Source organism: Tachyglossus aculeatus, chromosome 7 (assembly GCF_015852505.1).
Source record: "Tachyglossus aculeatus isolate mTacAcu1 chromosome 7, mTacAcu1.pri, whole genome shotgun sequence".
Taxonomy (NCBI): Eukaryota; Metazoa; Chordata; class Mammalia; order Monotremata; family Tachyglossidae; genus Tachyglossus; species Tachyglossus aculeatus.
In genome coordinates this window covers 5,959,075-5,980,957 of record NC_052072.1, presented here as the reverse complement: position 1 = coordinate 5,980,957, position 21,883 = coordinate 5,959,075, and the positions used below count along the sequence as shown (strand labels likewise).

The window sequence follows — 21,883 nt, the reverse complement described above, 5'->3', positions numbered from 1 at the left end:
CCCTTCCCGGCCCCACAGCAGATATATGTACATATTTATTATTCTATTTTTTTAATGTGTGTATAATAATAATAATAATGGTATTTGTTAAGCACTTACTTTGTGCAAATCACTGTTCTAAGCGCTGGGGAGGTTACAAAGTGATCAGATTGTCCCCCGGGGGGCTCACAGTCTTAATCCCCATTTGACAGATGAGGTCACTGAGGCCCAGAGAAGTGAAGTGACTTGCCCAGAGTCACACAGCTGACAGTTGGTGGAGTCGGGATTTGAACCCATGACCTCTGACTCCAAAGCCCGGGCTCTTTCCACTGAGCCACGCTGCTGTATATCTATGTATAATTCTAGAACAGTGCTTGGCACATAGTAAGTGCTTAACAAATACCATTATTATTATTATTGTTATTTATTTATACTGATGCTATTATGCCTGTTTACTTGTTTTGTTGTCTGTCTCCCCGCTTGTAGACTGTAAGCCCACTGTTGGGTAGGGACCGTCTCTATGTGTAGCCAACTTGTGCTTCCCAAGCGCTTAGTACAGTGCTCTGCACACAGTAAGCGCTCAGTGGAAAGAGCCCGGGCTTGAGAGTCGGAGGATGCGAGTTCTAACTCTGCTTCTACCACTTGTCTGCTGTGTGACTTTGGGCAAGCCGCTTCACCTCTCTGGGCCTCAGTGACCTCATCTGGAAAATGGGGATGAAGACTGGGAGCCCCCCGCGGGACAACCTGATCACCTTGTAACCTCCCCAGCGCTTAGAACAGTGCTTGGCACACAGTAAGCGCTTTACGAATACCACCGTTATTATTATTAATAATAATGATGGTGATAATAATGTTGCTGATAATATAATAATAACGATGATAATAATAATGATGCTGATGATCATAATAATGATGATGATGATCATCATCATCAATCGTATTTATTGAGCGCTTACTATGTACAGAGCACTGTACTAAGCGCTTGGGAAGTACAAGTAGAGAAGCAGCGTGGCTCAGTAGGAAAGAGCCCGGGCTTTGGAGTCAGAGGTCATGGGTTCAAATCCCGGCTCCACCAATTGTCAGCTCTGTGACTTTGGGCAAGTCACTTCACTTCTCCGGGCCTCAGTTCCCTCATCTGTAAAATGGGGATTAAATCCGTGAGCCCCACGAGGGACAACCTGATCACCTTGTAACCTCCCCAGCGCATAGAACAGTGCTTTGCACATCGTAAGCCCTTAATAAATGCCATTAAAAAAAAAAAAGTACAAATTGGCAACACACAGAGACGGTCCCTACCCAACAGTGGGCTCACGGTCTAAAAGGGGGAGACAGAGAAGAAAACCAAACATACCAACAAGATGATAATAGCGATAATAATAATAAATGCGATCATTGCTTAGAGCAGTGCTTTGCACATAGTAAGCGCTTAATAAATGCCATCATCATTATTATCATTATTATTATCGAATAAAGGAAGGGAGGAGGGCGCTCTTCCCACTAGGCGGCGCTGCTGCGGGGGCGCGGGGCCGCCGCCGCCGCCGCCGCCGCCGCCGCCGCCGCCGCCGCCGCCGCCGCCGCACGTGCCCGCGTCGCCGGGGCAACGGCGCGACGCCCGGCGCGCGCCGCCCTCCGCCCTGCCGGAAGCGGAAGCGGTGACGCGCGCGCCGCGTCCTCGCCCGCCCCCACGAGGGGAGGTGGACGGGAGGGGAGGGGGGAGGCCGCTCCGGGCGCCGATTGGCTGGCGGAGCCGTCGCTCCGGGCGCCGGCGGCCTCCCATTGGTCGAGGGGGAGGGAGGCCCTCCCCCCTCCTCCTCCCCCCGCCCCCGGCGCGCGCCTTTCCCTCAGGCCGCCGCCGCCGGGGAGGCCGAGGCGGCGGAGGCTGAGGCGACCGCAGGCACGACGGCAGGCAGGCACGCGGGCAGACAGACAGACAGACAGACGACACGCCCACGGCTTCCTCCTCCTCCTCCTCCTCCCTCCTCCTCAGGTGAGGCCTGGACTGAGCGCCCGGGACACCGCCTACACCAGCGACACGCAGGTACACGGACCCCCCCTCCCCGTCATTCATTCATTTATTCATTCATCCATCCATCCATTCATTCATCCATTCATTCGTACTTATTGAGCCCTTACTGGGCGCAGAGCACCGGACTGACCGCTTGGGGAGCACGAGTTCATCCATCCATTCAGTCATTCATTCATCCATCCATCCATTCATTCATTCATTCGTACTTATTGAGCCCTTACTGGGCGCAGAGCACCGGCCTGACCGCTTGGGAAGCACGAGTTCATCCATTCATTTATCCATTCATTCATTCAGCCATCTATTCATTCATTCATTCGTACTTATTGAGCCCTTACTGGGCGCAGAGCACTGGACTGACCGCTTGGGAAGCACGAGTTCATCCATTCATTCATTCATCCATCCATTCATTCATCCATTCATTCATCCATCTATTCATTCATTCAGTCGTACTTATTGAGCCCTTACTGGGCGCAGAGCACCGGACTGACCGCTTGGGAAGTACGAGTTCATCCATCCATCCATTCAGTCATTCATTCATTCATCCATTCATTCATTCAGTCGTACTTATTGAGCCCTTACTGGGCGCAGAGCACCGGACTGACCGCTTGGGAAGCACGAGTTCGTCCATCCATTCATCCATTCATTCATTCATTTATCCATTCATTCATCCATCCATTCATTCATTCAGTCGTACTTATTGAGCCCTTACTGGGCGCAGAGCACCGGACTGACCGCTTGGGAAGCACGAGTTCGTCCATCCATTCATCCATTCATTCATTCATTCATCCATTCATTCATCCACTCATTCATTCATCCATTCATTCGTACTTATTGAGCCCTTACTGGGCGCAGAGCACCGGACTGACCGCTTGGGAAGTACGAGTTCATCCATTCAGTCATTCATTCATTCATTCATTCAGTCGTACCTATTGAGCCCTTACTGGGCACAGAGCACCGGACTGGGAGTAACCGCTTGGGAAGTACAAGTTCATCCATTCATTCATTCATCCATCCATTCAGTCATTCATTCATCCATCCATTCATTCATCCATCTATTCATTCGTTCAGTCATACTTATTGAGCCTGTACTGGGCGCAGAGCACCGGACTGACTGCTTGGGAAGTACGAGTTCATCCATTCAGTCATTCATTCATTCATTCATTCATTCGTTCGTACTTATTGAGCCCTTACTGGGCGCAGAGCACCGGACTGACCGCTTGGGAAGCACGAGTTCATCCATCCATTCAGTCATTCATTGTCATCCATCCATTCATTCATTCATTCGTACTTATTGAGCGCTTACTGGGCACAGAGCACCGGACTAACCGCTTGGGAAGTACGAGTTCATCCATCCATTCATTCATTCATTCATTCATCCTTCCATTCCTTCATTCAGTCGTACTTATTGAGCCCTTACTGGGCGCAGAGCACCGGACTAACCGCTTGGTAAGTACGAGTTCATCCATTCAGTCATTCATCCATTCATCCATTCATTCATTCAGTTGTACTTATTGAGCCCTTACTGGGCACAGAGCACAGGACTAACCGCTTGGGAAGTACGAGTTCATCCATTCAGTCATTCATCCATTCATTCATTCATTCGTACATATTGAGCCCTTACTGGGCACAGAGCACCGGGCTAACCGCTTGGGAAGTACGAGTTCATCCATTCAGTCATCCATTCATTCATCCATTCATTCATTCATCCATCTATTCATTCATTCAGTCGTACTTATTGAGCCCTTACTGGGCGCAGAGCACCGGACTGACCGCTTGGGAAGCACGAGTTCATCCATTCACTCATCCATTCATTCATTCATTCATTCATTCATCCATCCATTCATTCATTCATTCGTACTTATTGAGCCCTTACTGGGCGCAGAGCACCGGACTGACCGCATGGGAAGCACGAGTTCATCCATTCATTCATTCATTCATTCATCCATCTATTCATTCATTCATTCGTACTTATTGAGCCCGTACTGGGCGCAGAGCACCAGACTGACCGCTTGGGAAGCACGAGTTCATCCATTCACTCATCCATTCATTCATCCATCCTTTCATTCATTCATCCATCTATTCATTCATTCAGTCGTACTTATTGAGCCCTTACTGGTCGCAGAGCACCGGACTGACCGCTTGGGAAGCACGAGTTCATCCATTCATTCATTCATCCATCCATCCATCCATTCATTCATCCATCCATTCATTCACTCATTCATTCATTCACTCATTCATTCATCCATTCATTCATTTGTACTTATTGAGCCCTTACTGGGCGCAGAGCGCCGGACTGACCGCTTGGGAAGCACGAGTTCATCCATTAATTCATTCATTCATCAATTCATTCATTCATTCATCCATTCATTCACTCATTCATTCATCCATTCGTTCATTCAGTCGTACTTATTGAGCCCTTACTGGGCGCAGAGCACCGGACTGACTGCTTGGGAAGCACGAGTTCATCCATTCATTCATTCATCCATTCATCTATTCATTCATTCAGTCGTACTTATTGAGCCCTTACTGGACGCAGAGCACCGCACTGACCGCTTGGGAAGTACGAGTTCATCCATCCATCTATTCATTCATTCATTCAGTCGTGCTTACTGGGCGCAGAGCACCGGACTGACCGCTTGGGAAGTACGAGTTCATCCATTCATTCATTCATTCATCCATTCATTCATTCAGTCGTACTTATTGAGCTCTTACTGGGCACAGAGCACTGGACTGACTGCTTGGGAAGTATGAGTTCATCCATTCGTTCAGTCATTCAGTCATTCATCCATCCATTCATTCATTCAGTTGTACTTATTGAGCGCTTACTGGGTGCAGAGCACTGGACCAACAGCTTGGGAAGTACGAGTTCATCCATCCATTCAGTCATTCATTCAGTCATCCATTCATTTATTCATTCAGTCGTACTTATTGAGCCCTTGCTGGGCGCAGAGCACCGGACTAACCGCTTGGGAAGTATGAGTTCATCCATCCATTCAGTCATTCATTCATCCATCCATTCATTCATTCAGTTGTACTTATTGAGCCCTTACTGGGCGCAGAGCACCGGACTGACCGCTTGGGAAGTACGAGTTCATCCATTCAGTCATTCATTCATCCATTCATTCATTCATTCATTCACTCGTACTTATTGAGCCCTTACTGGGCGCAGAGCACCGGACTAACCGCTTGGGAAGTACGAGTTCATCCATTCATTCATCCATTCATTCATTCATTCGTACTTATTGAGCCCTTACTGGGCGCAGAGCACCGGACTAACCGCTTGGGAAGTACGAGTTCATTCATTCATTCATCCAGTCGTACTTATTGAGCCCTTACTGGGCGCAGAGCACCGGACTAACCGCTTGGGAAGTATGAGTTCATCCATCCATTCAGTCATTCATTCATTCATCCACCCATTCATTCATTCATTCGTACTTATTAAGCGCTTACTGGGCGCAGAGCACCGGACTAACCACTTGGGAAGTACGAGTTCATCCATTCAGTCAGTCAGTCAGTCGTGCACAATAAGCGCTCAATAAATACGATTGAATGAATGAAGTACAAGTTCAGCCAGTCATTCATTCAGCCAGTCAGTCGTGCACGGTAGGCGCTCAATAAATACCATTGAATGAGTGAAGTACAAGTTCGCCCAGTCATTCAGCCAGTCAGTCGTGCACAGTAAGCGCTCAATAAACAGGATTGAATGAATGAAGTACAGGTTCATCCATTCATTCATCCATACAGTCAGTCAGTCGTGCTCAGTAAGCGCTCAGTGAATACGATTGAATGAATGAAGTACAAGTTCAGCCATTCATTCATTCAGTCAGTCAGTCAGTCAGTCGTGCACGGTAGGCGCTCAATAAATACCATTGAATGAATGAAGTACAAGTTCGCCCAGTCATTCAGCCAGTCAGTCGTGCACAGTAAGCGCTCAATAAACAGGATTGAATGAATGAAGTACAGGTTCATCCGTTCATTCATCCATACAGTCAGTCGTGCACAGTAAGCCCTCAATGAATACGATTGAATGAATGATGTACAAGTTCAGCCATTCATTCATTCAGTCAGTCAGTCGTGCACGGTAGGCGCTCAATAAATACCATTGAATGAATGAAGTGCAAGTTCATCCAGTCATTCAGTCAGTCAGTCGTGCACAGTAAGCGCTCAATAAACAGGATTGAATGAATGAAGTACAGGTTCATCCATTCATTCATCCATACAGTCAGTCGTGCACAGTAAGTGCTGAATGAATACGATTGAATGAATGAAATACAAGTTCAGCCATTCATTCAGTCAGTCGTGCACAGTAAGCGCTCAATAAATACGATTGAATGAATGAAGTACAAGTTCATTCAGTCAGTCAGTCCATCTGGTCATTCAGTCAGTCAGTCAGTCGTGCACAGTAAGCGCTCAATAAATACGATTGAATGAATGAAGTACAAGTTCAGCCAGTCATTCATTCACTCAGCCAGTTGTGCACAGTAGGCGCTCAGTAAATACGATTGAATGAATGAAGTACAGTTCATTCAGTCAGTCCATCCAGTCATTCATTCAGTCAGTCGTGCACGGTAAGCGCTCAATAAGTACGATTGAATGAATGAAGTACAAGTTCAGCCATTCATTCAGTCAGTCAGTTGTACACAGTGAGCACTCAATAAATACCATTGAATGAATGAAGTACAAGTTCATCCAGTCATTCATTCATTCATTCACCCATTCATTCATTCCATAGTATTTACTGAGCACTGACTACTGTGCGCTGAGCACTGGACTGAGCGGTTGGGAGAGCACAGCTCAGCAACACATAGAGACCCTTCATTCATTCATTCATTCATTCATTCATCCCATAGTATTTACTGAGCGCTGACTATTGTGTGTGGAGTGCTGGACTGAGCGATTGGGAGAGGACAGCTCAGCAACACATAGAGACCCTTCATTCATTCATTCATTCATTCATCCATTCAGTCATCCCGTAGTATTTAGAGAGCGCTGACTACTGTGCGCTGAGCACTGGACTGAGCGGTTGGGAGAGCACAGCTCAGCAGCACATAGATAGAGACCCTTCATTCATCCATCCGTCAATTCATCCCATAGTATTTACTGAGCACTGACTACTGTGTGCAGAGCACTGTACTGAGCGGATGGGAGAGCATACCTCAGCAACAGAGACGATCCATTCATTCATCCATTCAATCATTCCTTAGTATTTACTGAGCGCTGACTACTGTGCGCTGAGCACTGGACTGAGCGGTTGGGAGAGCACAGCTCGGCAACACATAGAGACCCTTCATTCATTCCGTAGTATTTACTGAGCACTGACTACTGTGCACTGAGCACTGGACTGAGCGGTTGGGAGAGCACAGCTCAGCAACACATAGAGACCCTTCATTCATTCATTCATTCATCCATCCATTCATTCATCCCGTAGTATTTACTAAGCGCTGACTACTGTGTGCAGAGTGCTGGACTGAGCAATTGGGAGAGGACAGCTCGGCAACACATAGAGACCCTTCATTCATTCATTCATTCATTCATCCATTCATTCATCCTGTAGTATTTACTGAGCGCTGACTACTGTGCGCTGAGCACTGGACTGAGCGGTTGGGAGAGCACAGCTCAGCAACACATAGATAGAGACCCTTCATTCATTCATCCATCCATTCATCCCATAGTATTTACTGAGCACTGACTACTGTGTGCAGAGCACTGTACTGAGCGGATGGGAGAGCATAGCTCAACAACAGAGACAATCCATTCATTCATCCATTCATTCATTCCTTAGTATTTACTGAGCGCTGACTGCTGTGCGCTGAGCACTGGACTGAGCGGTTGAGAGAGCACAACTTGGCAACACATAGAGACCCTCCCTCCATTCATTCATTCATTCATCCCATAGTATTTATGGAGCGCTGACTACAGTGTGCAGAGCACTGTACTGAGCGGATGGGAGAGCATAGCTCAGCAACAGAGACAATCCATTCATTCATCCATCCATTCATTCATTCCTTAGTATTTACTGAGCGCTGACTACTGTGCGCTGAGCACTGGACTGAGCGGTTGGGAGAGCACAGCTCGGCAACACATAGACACCCTTCATTCATTCATTCCATAGTGTTTACTTAGCACTGACTACTGTGTGCTGAGCACTGGACTGAGCAGTTGGGAGAGCACAGCTCAGCAAACCCTCCCTCCATTCATTCATTCATTCATTCATCCATTCATTCATCCTGTAGTATTTACTGAGCGCTGACTATTGTGTGCAGAGCACTGGACTGAGCGGTTAGGAGAGCACAGCTCAGCAACATATAGAGACCATTCATTCATTCATTCATTCCGTAGTATTTACTAAACGCTGACTACTGTGCGCTGAGCACTGGACTGAGCGGTTAGGAGAGCACAGCTCAGCAACATATAGAGACCATTCATTCATTCATTCATTCCGTAGTATTTACTAAACGCTGACTACTGTGCGCTGAGCACTGGACTGAGCGGTTGGGAGAGCACAGCTCAGCAACATATAGAGACAATCCGTTCATTCACCCATTCATTCATTCCGTAGTATTTACTGAGCGCTGACTGTGTGCAGAGCACTGGACTGAGCGGTTGGGAGAGGACAGCTCCGCAACACATAGAGACCCTTCATTCATTCATCCCTTAGTACTTACTGTGCGCTGAGCACTGGACTGAGCGGTTGGGAGAGCACAGGTCAGCAACACATAGAGACCCTCCCTCCATTCATTCATTCATTCATTCATCCCGTAATATTTACTGAGCGCTGACTACTGTGTGCCGAGCACTGGACTGAGCGCTCGGGAGAGGACAGGTCAGCGACACATAGAGACAATCCATTCATTCATTCCGTAGTATTTACTGAGCACTGAGCACTGGACTGAGCGGTTGGGAGAGCACAGTTCAGCAACAGAGAGAGACCCTTCATTCATCCATTCATTCATTCCGTAGTATTTACTGAGCACTGAGCCCTGGACTGAGCGGTTGGGAGAGTGCAGCTCAGCAACACAGAGACCCTTCATTCATTTATTCATCCATTCATTCATTCATCCCATAGTATTTACTGAGCGCTGACTGTGTGCTGAGCGCTGGACTGAGTGGTTGGGAGAGGACAGCTCAGCAAATACCATTATTATTATTATTATTATTATTATTATTATTATTATTATTGTAACCTTCCCAGTGCATAGAACAGAGCTTTGCACATAGTAAGCGATTAACAAATACCATCATTATTAGTATTATTGTAACCTCCCCAGCGCTTAGAACAGTGCTTTGCACATAGTAAGCGCTTCACAAATACCATCATTACTATTATTATTATTACATGGAGACCCTTCATTCATGCATTCACCCGTTCATTCATTCCGTAGTATTTACTGAGCGCTGACTGTGCGCTGAGCACTGGACTGAGCGGTTGGGAGAGGACAGCTCAGCATTCATTCATTCATTCCTCCATTCATTCATTCCGTGGTATTTTCTGAGCACTGAGCACTGGACTGAGCGGTTGGGAGAGCACAGTTCAGCAACAGAGAGAGACCCTTCATTCATCCATTCATTCATTCCATAGTATTTACTGAGCACTGAGCACTGGACTGAGCGGTTGGGAGAGTGCAGCTCAGCAACGCAGAGACCCTTCATTCATTTATTCATCCATTCATTCATTCATCCCACAGTATTTACTGAGCGCTGACTGTGTGCAGAGCGCTGGACTGAGCGGTGGGGAGAGCACAGCTCATCAACACATAGAGACCCTTCATTCATTCATTCATTCATCCCATAATATTTACTGAGCGCTGACTGTGCGCTGAGCGCTGGACTGAGCGGTTGGGAGAGGACAGCTCAGCAAATACCATTATTATTATTATTATTATTATTATTATTATTATTGTAACCTCCCCAGCACTCAGAACAGAGCTTTGCACATAGTAAGCGATTAACAAATACCATCATTATTATTGGTATTATTGTAACCTCCCCAGCGCTTAGAACAGTGCTTTGCACATAGTAAGCGCTTCACAAATACCATCATTACTATTATTACTATTACATGGAGACCCTTCATTCATGCATTCACCCATTCATTCATTCCGTAGTATTTACTGAGCGCTGACTGTGCGCTGAGCACTGGACTGAGCGGTTGGGAGAGGACAGCTCAGCATTCATTCATTCATTCCTCCATTCATTCATTCCGTGGTATTTTCTGAGCGCTGACTACTGGGCGCTGAATACTGGACTGAGCGCTCGGGAGAGGACGGGTCAGCAACAGAGACCCTTCATTCATTCATTCCGTAGTATTTTCTGAGCACTGACTACTGTGTATTGAGCACTGGACTGAGCGGTTGGGAGAGCACAGCTCAGCAACACATAAACACCCTTCATTCATTCATTCATTCCATAGTATTTACTGAGCGCTGACTGTGTACTGAGCGGTTGGGAGAGCACAGGTCAGCAACAGAGACCCTCCATTCATTCATCCTGTAGTATTTACTGAGCGCTGACTACTGTGCACTGAGCACTGGACTGAGCGGTTGGGAGAGCACAGCTCAACAATACCTGGACACCCTTCATTCATTCATTCATTCCATAGTATTTACTGAGCGCTGACTGTGTACTGAGCGGTTGGGAGAGCACAGGTCAGCAACAGAGACCATTCATTCATTCCATAGTATTTACTGAGCGCTGACTACTGTGTGCTGAGCACTGGACTGAGCGGTTAGGAGAGCACTGCTCAGCAACACATAGACACCCTGCATTCATTCATTCATTCCATAGTATTTACTGAGCGCTGACTGTACTGAGCGGTTGGGAGAGCACAGGTCAGCAACAGAGACCATCCATTCATTCATTCATTCCGTAGTATTTACTGAGCGCTGACTACTGTGTGCTGAGCACTGGACTGAGCGGTTGGGAGAGCAAAGCTCAGTAACATATAGAGACAATCCATTCATTCATTCCGTAGTATTTACTGAGCGCTGACTGTGTACTGAGCGGTTGGGAGAGCACAGGTCGGCAACAGAGACCATCCATTCATTCATTCATTCCATAGTATTTACTGAGCGCTGACTACTGTGTGCTGAGCACCGGACTGAGCGGTTGGGAGAGCACAGCTCAGCAACACACGGACACCCTTCATTCATTCATTCATTCATTCCATAGTATTTACTGAGCGCTGACTGTGTACTGAGCGGTTGGGAGAGCACAGGTCAGCAACAGAGACCATCCATTCATTCATTCATTCTGTAGTATTTACTGAGCGCTGACTACTGTGCGCTGAGCACTGGACTGAGCAGTTGGGAGAGCACAGCTCAGCAACCCATGGACACCCTTCATTCATTCATTCCATAGTATTTACTGAGCGCTGACTGTGTACTGAGCGGTTGGGAGAGCACAAGTCAGCAACAGAGACCATCCATTCATTCATTCATTCATTCCGTAGTATTTACTGAGTGCTGACTACTGTGTACTGAGCACCGGACTGAGTGGTTGGGAGAGCACAGCTCAGCAACACATAGACACCCTTCATTCATTCATTCATTCCATAGTATTTACTGAGGGCTGACTGTGTACTGAGCGGTTGGGAGAGCACAGGTCAGCAACAGAGACCATCCATCCATTCATTCATTCATTCCGTAGTATTTAGTGAGCGCTGACTACTGTGTGCTGAGCACCGGACTGAGTGATTGGGAGAGCACAGCTCAGCAACACATGGACACCCTTCATTCATTCATTCATTCATTCCATAGTATTTACTGAGGGCTGACTGTGTACTGAGCGGTTGGGAGAGCACAGGTCAGCAACAGAGACCATCCATTCATTCATTCATTCCGTAGTATTTACTGAGTGCTGACTACTGTGTACTGAGCACCGGACTGAGTGGTTGGGAGAGCACAGCTCAGCAACACATAGACACCCTTCATTCATTCATTCATTCCATAGTATTTACTGAGCGCTGACTGTGTACTGAGCGGTTGGGAGAGCACAGGTCGGCAACAGAGACCATCCATTCATTCATTCATTCTGTAGTATTTACTGAGTGCTGACTACTGTGTGCTGAGCACTGGACTGAGTGGTTGGGAGAGCACAGCTCAGCAACACATGGACACCCTTCATTCATTCATTCATTCCATAGTATTTACTGAGGGCTGACTGTGTACTGAGCGGTTGGGAGAGCACAGGTCAGCAACAGAGACCATCCATCCATTCATTCATTCATTCCGTAGTATTTAGTGAGCGCTGACTACTGTGTACTGAGCACCGGACTGAGTGATTGGGAGAGCACAGCTCAGCAACACATGGACACCCTTCATTCATTTATTCATTCATTCCATAGTATTTACTGAGGGCTGACTGTGTACTGAGCGGTTGGGAGAGCACAGGTCAGCAACAGAGACCATCCATTCATTCATTCATTCCATAGTATTTACTGAGCGCTGACTACTGTGTGCTGAGCACTGGACTGAGTGGTTGGGAGAGCACAGCTCAGCAACACACGGACACCCTTCATTCATTCATTCATTCCATAGTATTTACTGAGGGCTGACTGTGTACTGAGCGGTTGGGAGAGCACAGGTCGGCAACAGAGACCATCCATTCATTCATTCATTCCATAGTATTTACTGAGCGCTGACTACTGTGTGCTGAGCACCGGACGGAGTGGTTGGGAGAGCACAGCTCAGCAACACACGGACACCCTTCATTCATTCATTCATTCCATAGTATTTACTGAGGGCTGACTGTGTACTGAGCGGTTGGGAGAGCACAGGTCAGCAACAGAGACCCTTCATTCATTCATTCATTCCTTAGTATTTACTGAGTGCTGACTACTGTGTGCTGAGCACTGGACTGAGTGGTTGGGAGAGCACAGCTCAACAATACATGGACACCCTTCATTCATTCATTCATTCCATAGTATTTACTGAGCGCTGACTGTGTGCCGAGCGCCGGACTGAGCGGTTGGGAGAGCACAGCTTAGCAACAGGTAGAGACCCTCCATTCATTCATTCATTCATTCCTTAGTATTTACTGAGCGCTGGCTACTGTGCACTGAGCACTGGACTAAGCGGTTGGGAGAGCACAGCTCGGCAACACATAGAGACCCTCCCTCCATTCATTCATTCATTCATCCCGTAGTATTTATGGAGCGCTTACTACTGTGCGCTGAGCACTGGACTGAGCGGTTGGGAGAGCCACAGAGACCCTTCATCCATCCATCCATCCATCCATTCATTCATTCATTCATCCACTCATTCATTCCGTAGTATTTACTGGGTGCTGACTGTGTGCAGAGCACTGGACTAAGCGCTTGGGAGAGGACAGATCAGCAACAGAGACTCTCCATTCATTCATTCATTCATTCCATCATATTTATTGAGCGCTGACTGCGTGCAGAGCGCTGGACTGGGCGGTTGGGAGAGCACAGGTCAGCGACACAAAGAGACCCTTCATTCATTCATTCACCCATTCATTCATTCATTCACCCATTCATTCATTCATTCCCTACTATCTACTGAGCGCTGCCGGCGTGCAGAGCGCTGGACTGAGCACTCGGGAGAGCACGGGTCAGCAACACATCGAGACCCTCCATCCATCCATCCATCCATCCATTCATTCATTCATTCATTCATCCATCCCACAGTATTTATTGAGCGCTGACTGCGCAGAGAAGCAGCGTGGCTCGGTGGAAAGAGCCCGGGCTTTGGAGTCGGACGTCATGGGTTCGAATCCCGACTCCACCACCTGTCTGCTGTGTGACCTTGGGCGAGTCACTTAACTTCTGCGAGCCCCGGTGACCTCATCTGTAAAATGGAGATTAAGACTGTGGAGCCCCACGTGGGACAACTTAATCACCTTGTATCCCCCCCAGCGCTTAGAACAGTGCTCTGCACATAGTAAGCGCTTAGCAAATGCCATTATTATTATTATTATTATTATTATTAATAACCACTTGGGAGAGTGGCTGAAGGGTCTGACTGTGTGCGGAGCACTGGACTGAGCGCTTGGGAAAGGACAGATGGGCAACAGAGAGAGAGACAATCCATTCAGTCGTATTTATTGAGCGCCGACTGTGTGCGGAGCACTGGACTGAGCGCTCGGGAGAGGACAAATCGAGACAATTCCTGCCCAACAATGGGCTCACACCTTCCTGCCCATACTGAACGCACGCAGCCCCTGCATAGTCCTCTAAACTGTGAGCCCATTGTCAGGTAGGGACCGTCTCTATAGGTTGCCAACTTGTACCTCCCAAGCGCTTAGTACAGTGCCCTGCACACAGTAAGCGCTCAATAAATACGACTGAGCGAATGAATTGAATGAATACGGTTAATAGCCCCTTCCCGTCCCTTCCCTGTTGGATTGGTTGATTGGGAATCATTGGAGAAGCAGCGTGGCTCAGTGGAAAGAGCCCGGGCTTTGGAGTCAGAGGTCAGGGGTTCGAATCCCGGCTCCGCCCCATGTCTGCTGTGTGACCTTGGGCGAGTCACTTCACTTCTCTGAGCCTCAGGGACCTCATCTGTAAAATGGGGATTGACTGTGAGCCCCCCGGGGGACAATTTAGTCACCTGCTATCCTCCCCAGCGCTTAGAACAGTGCTTTGCACATAGTAAGCGCTTAACAAATGTCATCATTATTATTATTATTATCGTTGTGAGGCCCAGGCTTAGCTTAAGCGCTTAGTCCAGTGCTCGGCCCACAGTAAGCGCTCGATAAATTCGATTGAATGAATGAATGAATGAATCATCACTGTCAGGAGCAGAACGGGCTTGGTTAAGCGCTTCCTACGGGCCACGCGCTGTTGTAGTGATAATAATGTTAATAATGACGTTGGTGGTGGTTAAGCGCTTACTATATGGGCCAGGCACTGTAGTAATAATGATGATGATGATGATGGCATTAATAATGATGATGTTGGTAGTTTTTAAGCGCTTACTATGGGCTAGGCGCTGTAGTTAGACTAGTGATAACTTCCCCCTCCTAGACTGTGAGCCCGCTGTTGGGTAGGGACCGTCTCTATATGTTGCCGACTTGTCCTTTCCAAGCGCTTAGTACAGTGCTGTGCACACAGTAAGCGCTTAATAAATGCGATTGAATGAATGAGTGAATGAATGATAATGATGGTATCAATAATGATGATGATGATAGTAATAATGATGGCATTTGTTAAGCGCTTACTAGGTGCCAGGCACTGTAGTGTTAATAATAATGATGGTATTTGTAAGCACCTACTCTGGGCCAGGCACTGTAGTAGTAGTAGTAATAATAATAATAATGATAGCATTTATTAAGCGCTTACTATGTACAAAGCACCATTCTAAGCGTTGGGGAGTTTACAGTGTGATCAGGTTGCCCCACAGGGTGGTCCCAGTCTTCATCCCCATTTTACAGATGAGGTCACTGAGGCCCAGAGAAGTGAAGTGACTTGCCCAAAGTCCCACAGCTGACAAGTGGCGGAGCCGGGATTTGAACCCACGACCTCTGACTCCAAAGCCCGGGCTCTTTCCACTGAGCCACGCTGCTTCTCCTAATGATGATGATGATGATGATTGTAATTGTTAAGAGCTTACCGTGGGCCAGGCACTGTGGTAGTAGTAGTAATAATAATAATAATAATAATAATAATAATAATAATGGTAAGTTATTAAGCACTTTCTTTGGACCAGGCACTGTAGTTATAATGGGCCAGGCACTGTAGTAATGATGATGATGATGGCATTAATAATGATGATGATGGTAGTTGTTAAGCGCTTACTATGGGCCAGGCTCTGTAGTAAACTTGTACTTCCCGAGTGCTTAGTACAGTGCTCTGCATACAGTAAGTGCTCAATAAATACGATTGGTTGATTGATTGATGATGATGGTATAATGATAATGATGGTATTTGTTAAGCACTTACTCTGGACCAGGCACTTTAGTAGTAGTAATAATGATGGTATTTGTTAAGCGCTTACTCTGGGCCAGGCACTGTAGTATTAATAATAATGATGGAGTTTGTTAAGCGCTTCCTATGGCCAGGCACTGTAGTAGTAATAATAATGGTAATAATAGTGATGATGGTAGTTGTTAAGTGCTTACTATGAGCCAGGCTCTGTAGTATTAACAGTGGTAATGGTAAGTTGGGTTTTTTTATGGCATTTATTAAGCGCTTACTATGTGCAAAGCACTGTTCTAAACACCGGGGAGGTTACAAGGTGATCAGGTTGTCCCACGGGGGGCTCACAGTCTTCATCCCCATTTTCCAGATGAGGGAACTGAGGCACAGAGAAGTGAAGGGACGTGCCCAGAGTCACACAGCGGACAATGGGTGGAGCTGTGATTTGAACCCACGACCTCCGACTCCAAAGCCCGGGCTCTTTCCACTGAGCCACCTTTGTTAAGCGCTTCCTATGGGCCAGGCACTGTAGTAATAATAATAATGATGATAATGTTGATGGTGGTAGTTGTTAAGCGCTTACTGTGTGCCAGGCACTGTAGTATTTAAAATAATGATGGAGTTTAAGCGCTTACTATGGGTCAGGCGCTGTGGTATTAAAAATAATGATGGTATTTGTTAAGCACTTACTATGAGCCAGGTACTGTAGTATTCAAAATAATGATGGAGTTTGCTAAGCGCTTACTGTGGTCCAGGCACTGTAGTATTAAAAATAATGATGGTATTTGTTAAGCGCTTACTCTGGGCCAGGCACTGTAGTAATAATAATGATAATAATGATGATGGTATTAAGCACTTACTATGAGCCAGGTACTGTAGTATTAAAAATAATGATGGAGTTTGTTAAGCACTTACTGTGGTCCAGGCACTGTAGTATTAAAAAGAATGATGGTATTTGTTAAGCGCTTACTCTGGGCCAGGCACTGTAGTAATAATGATGATAATAGTAATGATGATATTTGTTAAGCACTTACTCTGAGCCAGGTACTGTAGTATTCAAAATAATGATGGAGTGTTTTAAGCGCTTACGGTGGTCCAGGCACTGTAGTATTAAAAAGAATGATGGTATTTGTTAAGCGCTTACTCTGGGCCAGGCACTGTAGTAATAATAATGATAGTAATGATGATGGTATTTGTTAAGCACTTACTCTGAGCCAGGTACTGTAGTATTAAAAATAATGATGGAGTTTTTTAAGCGCTTACTGTGGTCCAGGCACTGTAGTATTAAAAAGAATGATGATATTTGTTAAGTGCTTACTCTGGGCCAGGCACTATAGTAATAATAATGATAATAATGATGATGGTATTTATTAAGCACTTACTATGAGCCAGGTACTGTAGTATTAAAAATAATGATGGAGTTTGCTAAGCTCTTACTGTGGTCCAGGCACTGTAGTATTAAAAATAATGATGGTATTTGTTAAGCGCTTACTCTGGGCCAGGCACTGTAGTAATAATAATGATAATAATGATGATGGTATTAAGCACTTACTATGAGCCAGGTACTGTAGTATTAAAAATAATGATGGAGTGTTTTAAGCACTTACTGTGGTCCAGGCACTGTAGTATTAAAAAGAATGATGGTATTTGTTAAGCGCTTACTCTGGGCCAGGCACTGTAGTAATAATGATGATAATAGTAATGATGATATTTGTTAAGCACTTACTCTGAGCCAGGTACTGTAGTATTCAAAATAATGATGGAGTGTTTTAAGCGCTTACGGTGGTCCAGGCACTGTAGTATTAAAAAGAATGATGGTATTTGTTAAGCGCTTACTCTGGGCCAGGCACTGTAGTAATAATAATGATAGTAATGATGATGGTATTTGTTAAGCACTTACTCTGAGCCAGGTACTGTAGTATTAAAAATAATGATGGAGTTTTTTAAGCGCTTACTGTGGTCCAGGCACTGTAGTATTAAAAAGAATGATGATATTTGTTAAGTGCTTACTCTGGGCCAGGCACTATAGTAATAATAATGATAATAATGATGATGGTATTTGTTAAGCACTTACTATGAGCCAGATACTGTAGTATTAAAAATAATGATGGAGTTTGTTAAGCGCTTTCTGTGGTCCAGGCACTGTAGTATTAAAAATAATGATGGAGTTTGTTAAGCGCTTACTGTGGTCCAGGCACCGTAGTATTAAAAATAATGATGGTATTTGTTAAGCGCTTACTCTGGGCCAGGCACTATAGTAATAATAATGACAATAATAATGATGGTATTTGTTAAGCACTTACAATGAGCCAGGTACTGTAGTATTAAAAGTAGTGATGGAGTTTTTTAAGCGCTTACTGTGGTCCAGGCACTGTAGTATTAAAAAGAATGATGGTATTTGTTAAGCGCTTACTCTGCGCCAGGCACTATAGTAATAATAATGATAATAATGATGATGATATTTGCTAAGCACTTACTATGAGCCAGGTACTGTAATATTAAAAGTAATGATGGAGTGTTTTAAGCGCTTACTGTGGTCCAGGCACTGTAGTATTAAAAATAATGATGGTATTTGTTAAGCGCTTACTCTGCGCCAGGCACTGTAGTAATAATAATGATAATAATGATGATGGTATTTATTAAGCACTTACTCTGAGCCAGGTCCTGTAGTATTAAAAATAATGATGGAGTGTTTTAAGCGCTTACTGTGGTCCAGGCACTGTAGTATTAAAAATAATGAGGGTATTTGTTAAGCACTTACTCTGGGCCAGGCACTGTAGTAATAATAATGATAATAATGATGATGGTATTTATTAAGCACTTACTCTGAGCCAGGTCCTGTAGTATTAAAAATAATGATGGAGTGTTTTAAGCGCTTACTGTGGTCCAGGCACTGTAGTATTAAAAAGAATGATGGTATTTGTTAAGCACTTACTCTGGGCCAGGCACTGTAGTAATAATGATGATAATAATGATGATGATATTTAAGCGCTTACTATGGGCCAGGCTCTGTAGCAATAACAATGACAATGATGGTTTTTGTTAATAGCAATCATAATAATTATAGTATTCGTTAAGCGCTTACTATGTGCCAAGCGCAGGGGTAATTACAAGGCAATCTCGGTTGTCCCCCGGGGGAGCTCACAGTCTTAATCCCCATTTTATAGATGAGGTAACCGAGGCACGGAGAAGTTCAGTGACTTGCCCAAAGTCACACAGCGCTTTGCACATAGTAAGCGCTTAACAAATGCCATCATTATCATTATTATTATTAAGTGGCAGAGCCAGAATTAGAGTAGGCTCACAGTCTAAAAGGGGGAGACAGAGAACAAAACCAGACATACTAACAAAATAAAATAAAGTGTCCCGCATGGGGCTCCCAGTCTTCATCCCCATTTTCCAGATGAGGGAACTGAGGCCCAGAGAAGTGAAGTGACTTGCCCAAGGTCACACAGCTGATAAGTGGCAGAGCCGGGATGTGCGGAGGGAGGGCATTCCGGGCCAGGGGGAGGACGTGGACCATTTGGAGGCCCCAGTCAATCCACCAGCCTCAGTCCTGTGGGAATTCTGGGAGAACGCACGGCTTTGGCCTTCTCACAAAACCTCATATTAAGGAAAACTTCCGCTGAAGCATTCACCCATTCTGACAACATGTACCCGTTGCAACAAACCGTTTTTTTCTGCCACTACAGCAGGCTGAATCCTGAGAAGTTGGCACTGTTGCATTTCTTAGTCCTCTGGCAGCATTCTCTAATGATAACAAATTATAATAATAATATAACAATGATAACTAATAACAAATGGCATTTGTTAAGCTCTTAGTCCTCTAGCAGCATTCTCTAATGATAATAATGGCATTTATTAAGCGCTTACTGTGTGCAAAGCCCTGTTCTAAGCGCTGAATAATAATGACGGCATTTGTTAAGCCCTTACTATGTGCAAAGCACTGTTCTAAGCGCTGAATAATAATGAAGGCATTTGTTAAGCACTTACTATGTGCCAAGCACTGTTTTAAGCGCTGTAGGGGGGATACAAGGTAATCGGGTCATCGCACAAGGGGCTCACAGTCTTAATCCCCATTTTCCGGATGAGGGAACTGAGGTAGAATTCTAGCCAAGATATGTAGGGAAATCGATCCATCAGTGGTATTTATCCAGGGCTTACTAGTTGCAGAACACTGTACTGAGCTCTTGGGAGAGTACAATGCAATAATAATAATAATAATGGCATTTATTAAGCGCTTACTATGTGCAAAGCACTGTTCTAAGCGCTGAATAATAATGATGGCATTTGTTAAGCACTTACTATGTGCCAAGCACTGTTCTAAGCGCTGAATAATAATGAAGGCATTTGTTAAGCACTTACTATGTGCCAAGCACTGTTCTAAGCACTGTGGGAGGGGGGGATACAAGGTAATCAGGTTGTCCCATAAGGGGCTCACAGTCTTAATCCCCATTTTCCAGATGAGGGAACTGAGGTAGAATTCTAGCCAAGATACGTAGGGAAATCGATCCATCAGTGGTATTTATCCAGGGCTTACTAGTTGCAGAACCCTGTACTGAGCTCTTGGGAGAGTACAATGCAATAATAATAATAATAATGGCATTTATTAAGCACTTACTATGTGCAGAGCACTGTTCTAAGTACTGAATAATAATGGTGGCATTTGTTAAGCACTTACTATGTGCCAAGCACTGTTTTAAGCGCTGTAGGGGGGGATACAAGGTAATCGGGTCATCGCACAAGGGGCTCACAGTCTTAATCCCCATTTTCCAGATGAGGGAACTGAGGTAGAATTCTAGCCAAGATACGTAGGGAAATCGATCCATCAGTGGTATTTATCCAGGGCTTACTAGTTGCAGAACACTGTACTGAGCTCTTGGGAGAGTACAATGCAATAATAATAATAATGGCATTTATTAAGTGCTTACTATGTGCAGAGCACTGTTCTAAGCGCTGAATAATAATGATGGCATTTGTTAAGCACTTACTATGTGCCAAGCACTGTTCTAAGCGCTAAATAATAATGAAGGCATTTGTTAAGCACTTACTATGTGCCAAGCACTGTTTTAAGCGCTGTAGGGGGGGATACAAGGTAATCGGGTCATCCCACATGGGGCGCACAGTCTTAATCCCCATTTTCCAGCTGAGGGAACTGAGGTAGAATTCTAGCCAAGATACGTAGGGAAATCGATCCATCAGTGGTATTTATCCAGAGCTTACTAGTTGCAGAACACTGTACTGAGCTCTTGGGAGAGTACAATGCAATAATAATAATAATGGCATTTATTAAGTGCTTACTATGTGCAGAGCACTGTTCTAAGCGCTGAATAATAATGATGGCATTTGTTAAGCACTTACTATGTGCCAAGCACTGTTCTAAGCGCTAAATAATAATGAAGGCATTTGTTAAGCACTTACTATGTGCCAAGCACTGTTCTAAGCGCTGCGGGAGGGGGGGATACAAGGTAATCAGGTTGTCCCTTAAGGGGCTCACAGTCTTAATCCCCATTTTCCAGATGTGGGAACTGAGGTAGAATTCTAGCCAAGATATGTAGGGAAATCGATCCATCAGTGGTATTTATCCAGGGTTTACTAGTTGCAGAACACTGTACTGAGCTCTTGGGAGAGTACAGTGCAATAATAATAATAATAATGGCATTTATTATGCGCTTACTATGTGCAAAGCACTGTTCTAAGTGCTGAATAATAATGATGGCACTTGTTAAGCGCTTACTATGTGCCAAGCACTGTTCTAAGCCCTGGGGCGGGGGGATACGAGGTAATCAGGTCATCCCACATGGGGCTCACAATCTTAATCCCCATTTTCCAGGTGAGGGAACTGAGGTAGAATTCTAGCCAAGATATGTAGGGAAATCGATCCATCAGTGGTATTTATCCAGGGCTTACTAGTTGCAGAACACTGTACTGAGCTCTTGGGAGAGTACAATGCAATAATAATAATAATAATGGCATTTATTAAGCGCTTACTATGTGCAAAG

The 21,883-nt window shown here is 45.3% G+C and overlaps 1 protein-coding gene across 1 annotated transcript in view; it reads left to right on the top strand.

Moving 5' to 3' along the window:
- Nucleotides 1-1,895: 1,895 nt before the first annotated feature.
- Nucleotides 1,896-21,883, top strand: part of ORC2 (origin recognition complex subunit 2) — a 92,489-nt gene continuing 72,501 nt past the window's right edge. The window contains exon 1 of the mRNA XM_038749202.1: nt 1,896-2,017. The gene's annotated coding sequence lies outside the window, so the exon portion shown is untranslated. The remainder of the gene's footprint in view (nt 2,018-21,883) is intronic.